This window comes from Narcine bancroftii, chromosome 1, assembly GCF_036971445.1.
Source record: "Narcine bancroftii isolate sNarBan1 chromosome 1, sNarBan1.hap1, whole genome shotgun sequence".
Classification (NCBI taxonomy): Eukaryota; Metazoa; Chordata; class Chondrichthyes; order Torpediniformes; family Narcinidae; genus Narcine; species Narcine bancroftii.
This window is the reverse complement of record NC_091469.1, coordinates 140,535,466-140,548,675: the sequence shown is the minus strand read 5'-3', so window position 1 is coordinate 140,548,675 and position 13,210 is coordinate 140,535,466.

Here is a 13,210-nt window from a genome sequence, read left to right as displayed (position 1 = left end):
CACTGAGGGTAAGTGAGAAACACACCAGAGTGCATGAGTTAAGGGTGAAAGGGGAAAGGTTTAGGGGGAACATGAGGCAGGAACTTTTTCACACAGAGAGTATTGGGTGTGTGGAACGAGCTGCCAGCTGAAGTGGAGAATGCAGGCTAAAATTTAACATTAAAAAGAATTTGGACAGGTACATTGATGCACCATCAATAATCACAAAAGAATGGAGTTCTGAAACTATAGACTGGAACAGCCGTTAACCTCATTGAATTATTGAGGCAGAGTGGAATGGGGAACATGCAAGGGGTAATGGGTAGGATCAGTCTCAGGAGGCATGTCCAGCCAGCAGCAGCCAATCACAGCATAATAGCAGTTTACCACATACATGGATAGAAGATGTATGGAGGGCTATGGCCTGGGTGCAGGTCAGTGGGACCAGACAAAACAAATGGTTTGGCACAGACTAGAAGTGCCAAAGGGGACTGTTTCTGTGCTGTAACGTTCGATGGTTCTCTGCTTCTAGATAACATAAAAGCCCTCCCCTAAGTCTCCTTTTCCTCACCCCTCTGTCTCCTTTCCTCCAGATCCTCCTATAAAATTCGGGGGCTTACCGGGGCTTGGGCCTACTTGGTACAGCTGTGAGCTGGAGGAGGAGCTCGGAGGGAGTCGGGCTGTGAGTCAGAGGGGGAGGAGCTTGGTGAAAGTGACAAGAAAGTAAGCTATAAAAGTCGGGGGCTTACCAGGGCTTGGGCCTACTTGGTTCGGCTGGGAGTCGGAGGAGGAGCTCGGAGAGAGTCGGGCTGTGAGTCGGAGGAGGAGCTTGATGATAGTGACAAGAAGGTGAGGTGAGCGGTCCGGCGAGCGTGCAACAAGGCGAAGGAGTGGAACTTCCAGGCTTTGGCTCAACAGGCTTAGGCGAAAGCAGGCGAGGAGAAAGGTAAGCGGCATTATTTTAGCTCAGTCATGCCTATGGGCTTAGTGCTTTGTACTGGGTGTCACATGTGGGAACCATGGGTGAGTTCCATCCTCCCAGATAGCCACATCTGCGTCAGGTGCACCGAGATGCAGTTCCTTAAGGACCGAGTTGGGGAACTGGAGCTGCAACTTGAGGACCTACGGCTAGTAAGGGAGAGTGAGGATTTGATAGATTCATCTTTCAGGGACATAGTTACCCCAAGATCAGATGTGTCAGGTAAGTGGGTAACTGTCAGGGGAGGGAAGAAAAATGCCTGGAAAATGGAGAGCACACCTGTGACTACTCCTGTCTGCAACAGGTATATTGTGTTGGATGGTGTTGAGGGAGATGACCTGACAGAAGCTGGCCGCAGTGATCAGGTCGATGGCACTGAGCCTGGTACGGTGGTACAAAAGGTAAGAAGGAATGGAGTGGTCATTGGAGACTCCATTGTCAGAGGTACAGACAAGATAGGTATACCTGCATGGTGTGCTGCCTCCCTGGTGCAAGTGTATGAGATATCTCAAATCGGGTCCAGAGTATTCTGAAAGGAGAGGGCAAGCAACCTGATGTCTTGGTACATGTGGGTACCAATGACACAGATAAAAAGAGGGAGGAGGTACTAAAAAAGGATTACAGCGAGCTAGGACAGAAGCTAAGAAACAGGACCGCCAGGGTGGTGATCTCTGGATTGCTACCTGTGTCAAGTGCAACTGAGGACAAAAATGGAAGGTTAATACAAATGAATGTGTGGCTGAGGGGCTGGTGTAAAAGACAGGGTTTTGGCTTCTTGGACCATTGGGATCTCTTTTGGGGAAGGCATGACCTTTACAAGAAGGATGGGTTATGCCTAAACCCAAAAGGGGTCAATATATTGGCAGCTTGGTTTGGTGCAGCCATCAGATGCGGTTTAAACTAATTTGGCAGGGGGATTGGAACCTGTATGATAGGGCAAAGGACAGGAAAGATAAAATAGGAAAAGTTGGGTTAGGCAGCGAAAGTAAAAAATCAGAAAGAGCAAGGAGGGTGAAAAAAGCAAATCTGAAGGCTTTATATCTTAATGCAAGAAGCATTCGGAACAAGGTAGATGAATTGGCTGTAGAAATTGAGACAAACAAATACAATTTGATTGGGATTACAGAAACATGGCTGCAAGGTGGGCAAGCCTGGGAACTAAACATCCCGGGGTATACAATATTTAGGAGGGATCGGCAAGAAAGAAAAGGGGGTGGGGTAGCTTTGATGGTGAGAGAAGGGACCGACACGATTGACAGGAAGGATATTAACTCGGAAGATGCAGAATCTATATGGGCAGAACTGAGGAATAGCAAGGGGCAGAAAACGTTAGTGGGGGTGGTATATAGGCCTCCAAATAGTAATGTAGAGGTGATGAAAGGAATAAAAAGAGAAATTAGAGAAGCATGCAATAAGGGAACAGCTGTCATCATGGGAGACTTTAATTTACATATAGATTGGACTAGCCAAATTAGTAAAAATACTGAGGAGGAGGAATTCCTTGAATGTTTACGGGACGGTTATCTAGACAAATATATCGAGGAACCAACTCAGGTGCAGGCCATTTTGGACTGGGTATTATATAATGAAAAGGGGCTAATCAGCAATCTTGTTGTACGAGGCCCTTTGGGTTGGAGCGATCACAATATGATCGAATTCTCACTCGACATGGAGAGTGAAGAAATTAAAACCGAGACTAAGATCCTGAATTTAAATAAAGGGAATTATGATGGTATGAGATGGGAGTTGAGTATGATTGATTGGGTGGTGATTATGGGGGTGTTGACGGTAGATAGACAATGGAAAGCATTCAAAGATCTAATGGAAGAATTGCAGAAATCGTTTATACTGGTTTGACATAAAAATAAACCAAAAAAGGTGACTCAACTGTGGATAACAAGGGAAATTAGAGACAGCATTAGGTCGAAAGAGAGAGCATATCAATTGGCCAAAAAAAAGTACCAAATCCGAAGTTCAAGATGCAGCAAAGGAGGACAAAGGGATTAATCAAGAGGGCAAAAATAAATTACGAAAGTAAGCTTGCAGCAAATATAAAAACCGACTGCAAAAGCTTTTATAAATATGTCAAGAGGAAAAGATTGGTGAAATCCAGAGTAGGTCCTTTGCAGTCGGAATCAGGGGAATATATAATAGGGAATAAGGAAATGGCAGACCAATTAAATTCTTACTTTAGTTCTGTTTTCACAAGAAAGGATACAAATAACCTCCCAAGGATGTTGGGAAACAGAGACTAATGAAAGGGAGGAGCTGAAAGAAATCAGTATCTCTAAGGACATGGTCTTGGGGAAATTGAAGGGATTGAAGGCTGATAAATCCCAAGGGCCTAATAATCTACATCCTAGGGTACTTAAAGAAATGGACATTCAGATAGCAGATGCTTTAAGAATTATTTTCCAGAACTCGATAGACTCAGGATCAGTACCCATGGATTGGAGGGTAGCTAATGTTACCCCACTATTTAAAAAGGGGGGTAGAGAAAAAGGAGGGAATTATAGGCCGGTGAGCCTTACATTAGTAGTGGGCAAAATGATGGAATCCATTATTAAGGATGTAATAGCGGAGAATATGACTAGCAGAGAAGGGATCGGACAGAGTCAACATGGATTTACAAAAGGTAAATCGTGCTTGACAAATTTATTGGAATTCTTTGAGATGGTGACAGGTAAAATAGATGGGGGAGAGCCAGTGGATGTGGTGTACCTGGATTTCCAAAAGGCCTTCGATAAGGTCCCACATAAATGACTGGCATGCAAAATCAAGGCTCATGGGATTGGGGGCAAGGTATTGATGTGGATTGAGAACTGGCTGGCAGGTAGAAGACAGAGAGTTGGGATAAATGGCTCATTTTCTGAGTGGCAGGCGGTGACCAGTGGGGTGCCACAGGGATCTGTACTGGGACCCCAGCTGTTCACAATTTACATTAATGATCTAGATGAGGGGATTGGATGTAATATCTTGAAATTTGTAGACGACAAATTTCCCCTCCTAAGCTAGGAGGGGTTGTGTGCACTGAAGAAGGGGTCAGGAAACTCCAGTGTGATTTGGATAAACTGCGGAACTGGGCAGATACATGGCAAATACACTACAGTGTGGATAAATGTGAGGTTATCCACTTTGGTAATACAAACCGGAGGGCAAATTACTATTTGAATGGCAATAGATTGGGAGATGGGGAAGTGCAGAGAGACCTAGGGGTACTTTTACACCAGTCTCTGAAGGCGAGCATGCAGGTACCGCAGGCGGTTAAAAAGGCAAATGGTATGTTGGCCTTCATATCAAGAAGGTTTTGAGTATAGGAACAAGGATACCTTACTGCATCTGAACAGAGCCTTGGTGAGACCCCACCTGGAGTATTGTGTGCAGTTTTGGTCGCCTTATCTGAGGAAGGATGTTCTTGGAATGGAGGGAGTGCAGAGGCAATTCACCAGGCTGATACCTGGAATGGCAGGAATGACTTATGAGGAAAGATTGCGCAAATTGGGATTGTACTCGCTGGAGTTTAGAAGATTGAGAGGGGATCTCATAGCGACATATAAAATTCTGGCAGGACTGGACAGAATGGATGCAGATGGTATGTTTCCAATGGTGGAGGAGTCCAGAACCTGGAGCCATGGTTCGAGGATAATAGGCAAACCATTTAGAACCGAGATGAGGAGGAATTTCTTTACCCAAAGGGTGGTGAATCTGTGGAGGCAGGTTCATTGAATATATTTAAGATGGAATTAGATATATTTCTTCAGTATAAGGGAATTAGGGGTTACGGAGAGAAGGCGGGGACGGGGTACTGAACTTTAAGATCAGCCATGATCTCGTTGAATGGCGGAGCAGGCTCGAAGGGCCGAATGACCTACTCCTGCTCCTATCTTCTATGTTTCTATGTTTCACTTTCTTCTCTCCCTCTCCATTCAAAAGCTACCCTATCCCTCTATCACTTCAGCTTTTTCCTCTTCTATCCTCCCTCTTCCCATTAACCCATATTCCTTCCCTGCTCCTTCCTCACTCCTCTCTTCTCTTCCCTCCACCATTTTATTCAGGCACCTGTTTTCCTTTTGCTCATACCTTGATGAAGGGATCAATCCTGAAAGTTTGTCACCCTTTACTTCCTAATGGATGCTGCATAACCAGCTGAGTTTCCCTAGCATTTTTGTGTAGTGCACATGTGGAAATATATGCCTGTAGCTCCCTCTACAGCCAGAATGGAGCCTTTAAAAAAGAAAACTATTGTTTTGTTGGTCAATACAAAGTTTATTCAATTTAGTATTTATACTCTTTTGAATCAAAGCATAATGGCTGAAATAATCATTAGCTCTGTTGTGCCGCTAGTAGAAAAGTTGCTTCACAGGTGCATGTTAATCCGAAACTTCACTGTTATCCGTATGGAATTTGCATGTTATATAAAAAATCAGTTGTACCTCAGTGCATATTCTTGGAATATTGAATGAATTTATTTAATTCATTTTATTCAGTGAGCAGAGGGGAGATTCTCTGAGTGATAAATCACTAGTAAACATGGAGTTATGGAGGCCTTCAGCACAGAACATGCCCTTTGGCTCAATTTGTCCATCCTTACCGAGCTAGTCCAAGTTCCCTGCATTTGCCCTCTAAATCTTTCCTCTTCATTCTATATATCTTTAAAGCTTTACAATTGTACCCACCTACATCACTTCTTCTGACACCTTGATCCATATCCACTACTCCGTGTGAAAAAGGTACTCCTCAGATTTTTTTATAAATCATTCTCTTCTCACCTAAATCTCTGGCCCATGGATTAATATTCCTATACCAAGGGGGAAAAAAAGGCTTATCTTTCCTCTTCATCATTTTATAAACCTCTATAAAGTACCCCCTTAATCTTCTTACCATCTTAGTAATATATTTTCTGTAGGTTGGTGACCAGAACTCCCTTCAACTTCTTGTACAGTTGTGCCATAACATTCCCTCCTCCAGAACTCAATGCCCTGTTCGATTAAGATAGGTGTTCCATACTTCATTACCACACAGTCTAAGCATCACAGGGATCGATGGAGAAAAATAAGGGAAGATTTGAAATAGAGAAATTAACTGATGAAAGAATCAGGACAGAGTGGATCATGGAGGCTGGTCCTGTTAATGGAGGGATTGAGGCTATGAGGTCGTAAGTATAAAATTGGAAGAGAAACAGAATTACATTAGGTTAAAATTACAGGACATGTAGATGGAATCTAGAATGTACTTTCTCCATATATACTGAAGGCAAATTCCACTGATACTTGCAAGAGGGAATTGGGTGGCAAAGTTCATTTTGCAGTGAATGCAACTGGCTGGTGTGTGCAGAGGCACAGCTTCTTCTTGACAGGACATCTGGATGGGTCTGTGAGAGTACCTAGCCTATATGCTACATCATAATTATAGGTGGAGAGTTCAATCCTCCACCTGGCAATCTTATCATTCTTTATTTTACCACTTTTTGCGTTATTGAACATGAATGCCACTGATCACTGGCCTCCAGTGCCTGATGGACCCTAAAATGGCTTTGGCTTCTTTCTCCACCGATGGGTTCCGAAGCTTGTGGCCTTGTAGGGTACAGGAAAAAAAGGCAACTGGCCTGACTCCCTAGTTAAGGATAACGTCAGAGGCATCACTTTCTACCTGGAAAAGTGCATTCTCATCCACTGCATGCATGGTGGCCTTTGCGATGTAGCTCCGAATGTAGTTGAAAGCCACCTGAGATTCAGCCGATAATGGAAAGGAGGTGAATGTTAAGAGGGGGCGGACTTTATCCGCATAGCAAGGGGCCCACTGGACTGTTATGGATCCAGACGACCCCAAACCCAGCAGTAATAGAAACGCATCAAGACAAATGGTTACATAAACAAAAGTTGCTTTTAACTGTTTTTAAATATAAAAACAGGATCAAACTTTAACTTATTACTATTAACTTAATCCCCTTCTAATTCTAAGCGCACGTGAATGTAATGTGGACATATTCAGAAAAGTTCTTTGATTCACAATCCAATCTCACTTCTCACTTCTCCAAATTCACCGGTATTAAACATTTCTTATAATGGGCGCAGAATTTAACATTTATGAATTTTCACCAAGCTCTGGTGCTTAAAGTTAAATGGTTACTGCTCAGGAAGTTTCTTGTTGGTGTCAGAGAGATTCATTGCTCGTTGGACGCACACAAACTGATTTACTTCCATCAGCCACTTCAGTGTCTTTCCAAAGAAACTTGCCCCATCAGGGTTTTCCAAGTGATAACCTCTTCTTCCAGGTCACCACAGAGTTCCTCTTATTTCCGTTATTTCAGGTGAAACATGCTAGCCTAGCTATGTTCTCTTGTAAGGACCATAAGGGTTTTCACCAGGCTGAATTCAAAATCCACAACCTGTCTTCAAAATGGGGTTTTAACAAGCTTCTGAAAGTCACTGCAGAAGTCAGTTCTCTCTCTTTCCTCTCTCTCTCTCCCTCTCTCTCTCTCTCTTTCTCTCTCTCTCTATCACATCGCAATAGATCCAAACTGCAAACCAGTGTCCATGTTCCAAGGAAAGTCCCACCAGAGCGAAAGAAGAAGCTGGAGCAAGAACTAAAGGACATAGAAAGTCTGCAAGTCATAGCCAAAGTGATTGAGCCAACTGAGAATATGTCTGGACTCTAAGGACTTAAATCTCTAAGTTACCCAGCTTCAAAGTAAGCTATTAAAATTATAACGTGACTGCTTGCACTCAGAGATGTGAGGAGTACAACACACTTTTAATAGCTTATAATCAATGGCCGATAGATACAATAGGCCTCAGGTGAATGTGAGGTAAGGTGGGAAAACCAGGGTTTATTTTGCGGTAGGTGAGGGTGGAGCCAAGGGAGGAGGCAGCCATCTGAACAACACACAGGGAATTCCAGTTCACTGCACCAAGTCCCTCTGATTTCTGAACTCGTTGCCTGTTTAGAAAACAACTTACACTTTAATTCCTTCCACAAAAGTGCATGATTATTATATCGTCAGGTTAAAGTGAACTATTTTGTAACCACGTAAGAATACTGTAGTAACTGCAGTGCACCACTGTGGAGCGTAGGTATATGTATATGTGTGTGTGCAAACAGTTTACAGAGATGGTGGAAGGCGTCAGTCTCTTTTGTTATTTGAATCTTGCATCTCTAAGTTATTTTTTTAAAAAAAGAGAACAAGAATGAAGACACTGACATATGAAGAGGAAGAAGAGAAAAAACATTACTGAAAAAAAATGGCTGGAGCAACAGCCGTTCACTCAGTGATGGACAGGGAGGCTGAAGACATTGTTGAATCATTTAAAAAGTTTCAGCAGAAATGAAATTTAGAATTCAAGAGCTATTTTAAAAATGAAACAGCAGAGGAGAAGGTCAGTTATCTACTTCTCTGGACAGGAGAGTGAGGCCTTGACTTATTTAATAGCTGGGAATTTACAGAGGTGGAGAAAAATGATCCATAGCCGATATTGCAAAGTTTGCTTCTCACCTTGAACCCGGGTCTTATCAAAGAATTAAATGCTATGAATTTCAAGGCTTAATACAAGAGACTGATGAAACTATTGATAACGTCCTCACTAGACTAACAATTGTTGCTGCAAAATGCAGATTTAAGGATATAGAGGAAAGATTAGTTGATCAACTAATATGAGGGAGTGCCCATCCCGAAGTGCATAAGTCTCTTATAGGGAAGGATAGCCTGAAGCTGGCCAAAGCTATAGACACAGCCAGAGCCTTCAAAGCTACGAGGATGCAAATGAAATCCCTATCTATGCAGACCCACCCACAGCAAAGAGAAGGAAGGGTTGGTGCTATAAAGAACGCAATCAAAGACCTGCAGGAAATTCGGCAGACAACACCCCTTCACAATGACCAAAACAAATGCCCCGCATATGGTTCTGAATGTACATCCTGTGGAAAAGCACACCACTAGGTGAATATGTGCAAATGTTATATGAAGAAAATAAGAATACCAGTGAAGAAAAAAAGACAAGAAGAAGATCCACCACATAAAAGGCAACAACAATGAGGACTCTGACCCCCAGATACTGGACATAGAATCCATACACCTTCACAAGATGTCGGGTGAGATGAAAGAAGGAAGTGAGTTGCACACAAGGATCCAGAGAACAATCCAGAACAAGCCTACAATATTTAACCTAAAAGTGAAACTGGATACTGGATCACAAAGCAACATCCTTCCACTCAGACTCTACTGCCAAATGTTCCCTGAGAACATAATAAAAGGGTCTCCAAAAGATGGTGCATTGGAAACTGCAAATGTCACATTAATGGCCTATGGTGGCCCCATGATCAAGCAACTAACAAGAGCTAAGATCAATGGTTGCCATAAGGGAAAGAACATCATCTGTTCGTTCTACGTGGTAGACACAGATGGACCAGCAATTCTAGGTCAGGGTATCTGCCGGAAATTGCAATTTATCTCAGTCAATTATGAGATCCAATGAAGAGGATATCCAAAAGGATCAACAGAGACACTCCATTGGAGAACTGATCTCTGGTCACAAACAAAGCTGAGCTCATGAGTATATACCCAGAATGCTTTGATGATTCAATTTGATGCTTTGAATATCACATCGCAATAGATACAAACTGCAAACCACTTGTTCATGTTCAAAAGAAAGGTCCACTGGAGCTTAATAAGGAGCTGGAACAAGAACTAAAGGACATGGAAAGGATGCAGGTCATAGTCAAAGTGGCTGAGCCGACTGAGAATATGTTTGGACTCTAAAGACTTAAATCAAGCAATAAAAAGGGGTCATTACCACCTACATGAGAAGACATCATAGCAGAACTATCAGGATCCAAAATCTTCAACAAGCTAGATGACAAGAATGGATACTGGAATGTGAAACTAGATGAGGAATCAACACTACTAACAACGTTCAATAATCCATTTGTTCATTGCAAGTTCCTGTAACTACCTTTCGGCCTAAAGGTGAGCCAGGATGTGTTCCAGCAGAAGACTGATGAGACCTACAGAGAGTATAAAGGTGCTGTTAGCATCTCAGATGACATCCAGGTTTTTGGCAGAGATGGAAAAGCCCATGATCTTCATCTACACCAGGTCATGGAGAGAACAAGAGGAGCTGGAATTAATGTCAATGCAGACAAATGCATTATAAAAGAGAAGGAATGCCAATTCTTCAGAACGGTGTACACTCTTGATGGGGTAAAGCCAGGCCCCGAGAAGTTTAAAGCCAGTGCTGAGATGGAGCACCCAAAGGACAAAAAGGAACTCAGAAGTTTCCTTGGGTTGGTCCAGTACATGAGTTCGTTCATACCACATATGTCAGCGAACATCAGAGAGTTGCTGAAGGAAGACTTGGCATTTCAGTGGTCACCATCACATCAGAGAAGTTTTGACCAGCTCAAAGAAATAATGTGCAGAGAAGTGGAGTTAAGGTACTATGAAAGAGAAAAAGCCCTCACTCTACAAGTAGATGCATCTAACAGAGGCCTTGGTGCAGCATGAGCACAAGAAAGAAAATCAATAGCTTTTGCCAGATATGCCAATATTGAGAGAGAGCTGTTGGCAGTTGTATACGGATGCAAAAAGTTTCACAAGTTTCTGTATGGAAGAAAGTTTATAGGAAAATGATCATCGTCCACTGGAACACATCCAGAGAAAGAAACTAAACAAGGCACCAGCTAGACTGCAGAGTTTACTTCTATGACTACAATGCTATGACTTTGACATAAAAAAACATACCAGGCAAAGAGATGGTGCTTGCTGATAGCTTGTCACAACTTTCCCCAAATGAAAAATATGAAATGGAAGACATGGGAATCAAGATACATCATCTCATCGGTGTGACCAGTAATAAATTAAGCCAGATCAGAGAAGAAACCAGTAAGAATTATGTATTGCAAATGCTTTCTCAACAAGTAATACAAGAATGGCCAGAGAGGATAAAGCAGATAGAGCCTTCAGTACGTCTATCAGAGATGACTTATTGTTGGAGAATGGTGTTCTGCTGGCTGGATCAAGACTGATTATACCTGAAACAATGCAGAAAGTGACTCTCCAGAAAAGACATTAAGATCACATGGGAATGGAGAAATGCAAACTCAGAGTGAAGTTAGCCAGTACTGGACTGGTATATACAAAGGCATTGAAAATATGGTGGCTACATGTCAAATATGCCAAAAGTACAGAAACACACAACAGAAAGACGAAACTCTCAAAAGGTTCTTGATATCTGCCTATTAAGCCCCCTTGGGCAAGTGGATTCAATGCCATTGAAAATGAATTATGGCTTCTAGACTACTTCCGCTGTAGTTCAAGAAGTTGGAAACTTGTTGCAGGCTTCCCCCATTCATTGTACAATCTCTTTGTTAAATGATGCTTTTTTCTTTCCCTTGGGAATATTACATATGTAAAGATCTTCTTTCAATCGACCACTGTATGTGGTTTTGGTTACATGTGCAGATTCCCTTTTTAAAATGTGTAGCATTGTGTGCAAATACGACTTGCATTAAGCACATGTAACTAATTTTTTAAAAAAAATAATATTGACACTTTTCCAACAAGGTTATGGGGGAAGTATCATTTTATTCTGAAAAGATCTATCTTAATAACTGATTCTTTTACATTTCTACTTTTAACATAATTTCCCCAAACAGAATGGCCTGATTAATTGCTCACAGGGCTCCCCATGTCATTCAACTGACACCATTGCCAAAAAAGAAGAGGAAGAATGGACGTACCAGCTTTGTACTTTAATAAATGCACCATTAGCTAAATCATGTGATGCCTGTTTAACACACAAGCCTGAAAGTAAGTACCAACGTTATTGAGAGTCAAACCATTTTTTTGTCATTATTATTGATTTATTTTTGATATATTTTAATGCCTTAACACCATCAGACATAGGAGCAGAAAGAGGCTCTTCAGTGTATTGAGTCTGCCCCGTTATTCAATCATGAGCTGATCCGTTATTCCACTTAGCCCCTCTCCCTGGCCTTCTCCCCATAACTTTTGAGGCCCAGGATAATCAATTTCTGCCTTAGTGACTTGGCCTCCACAGCTGCCTCTGGCAACAAATTCCACAGATTCGGCACTTTCTGGCCAAATAAATTTCTCTGCAACTCCATTCTGGGGGACACCTTTCAATCCTGAAGTTGTGCCGTCTTGTCCCAGAGAGACTCTCCCACTGTGAGAAACAACCTTTAAACATGCAAAAGGTTTCAGTGAGATTCCCCTCATTCTCCTACATTCCAATGAGTACGAGTCAAGAGCCGTCCTACTTTCCTTTTATTCCCAGAATCATCCTTGGGAACCTCCTCTGAACACTCTCCAACGTCAGCACATCCTTTGTGAAATGAGCTTAAAACTGCTCACTCCAAGTGAGGTCTCACCTGTGCCTAGTAAGACCTCAATTTCACATTCAGTCTTGCATTCTATTCCTTTTGAAATGAATGCCAGCTTTGCATTTTGCCTTCTTTACTACTGACTCAACCCCGCTACGTTCACCTTCAGGTCCTCCTTTTCGTGCGGGAATTTTACATTTTTTCTGCATGGAGAAAACGGTCTGCCTGTTTATTTTCTAAGTGCATTACATTTGCCACTTCTCTTCCCATCCTAATCTGTCCAGTCCTTCTGCAGCCTCCCTGTTTCCTCAACACAACCTGCTCCTCCACCAATATTCATTTCATCTGCAAACTTGACCACAGAGTCATTCATCCCATCATCTAAATTGTTGGTGCACAGTATAAAAAGTGAACATGGGGCATCATTGAGAAATTTATTACTGCTCGGAATGTAGCAAAGGTTCAGTTCTAGCTTTCATGCTGGATTTTATGTGGCACCATTTATGCAGGAAGTGAAATATTAATGATTGTGCTTTATGACCATTTCAGTCCTGCACCCCTTGTAGTGACCATGTGAACATTGATAGGTTCTTGATTATCCTGGGCCTCAAAAGTTATGGGAAGAAGGCCAGGGAGAGGGGCTAAGTGGAATAACGGATCAGCAAAATGGAAAAAAAAAAGATTTTTCAGCTGGCAAACGAATTCTATTATTACTTTTGTAGTGAGTAGCTGAGAGTTCAGTTAGCTTTACTCTGCACTGTTTCTTGCTTAGTTATCTATCTGTTGAATCTACTTTGTTTCCTCTTAAGAAAATTCAGGTTTAATATCAAGTACATTAATATTTCACTTTTTAGAGGTTTTGCAAATGAAATACAATGCTGAGTAATATTAACTGTATCTTAAAGAGACACCACA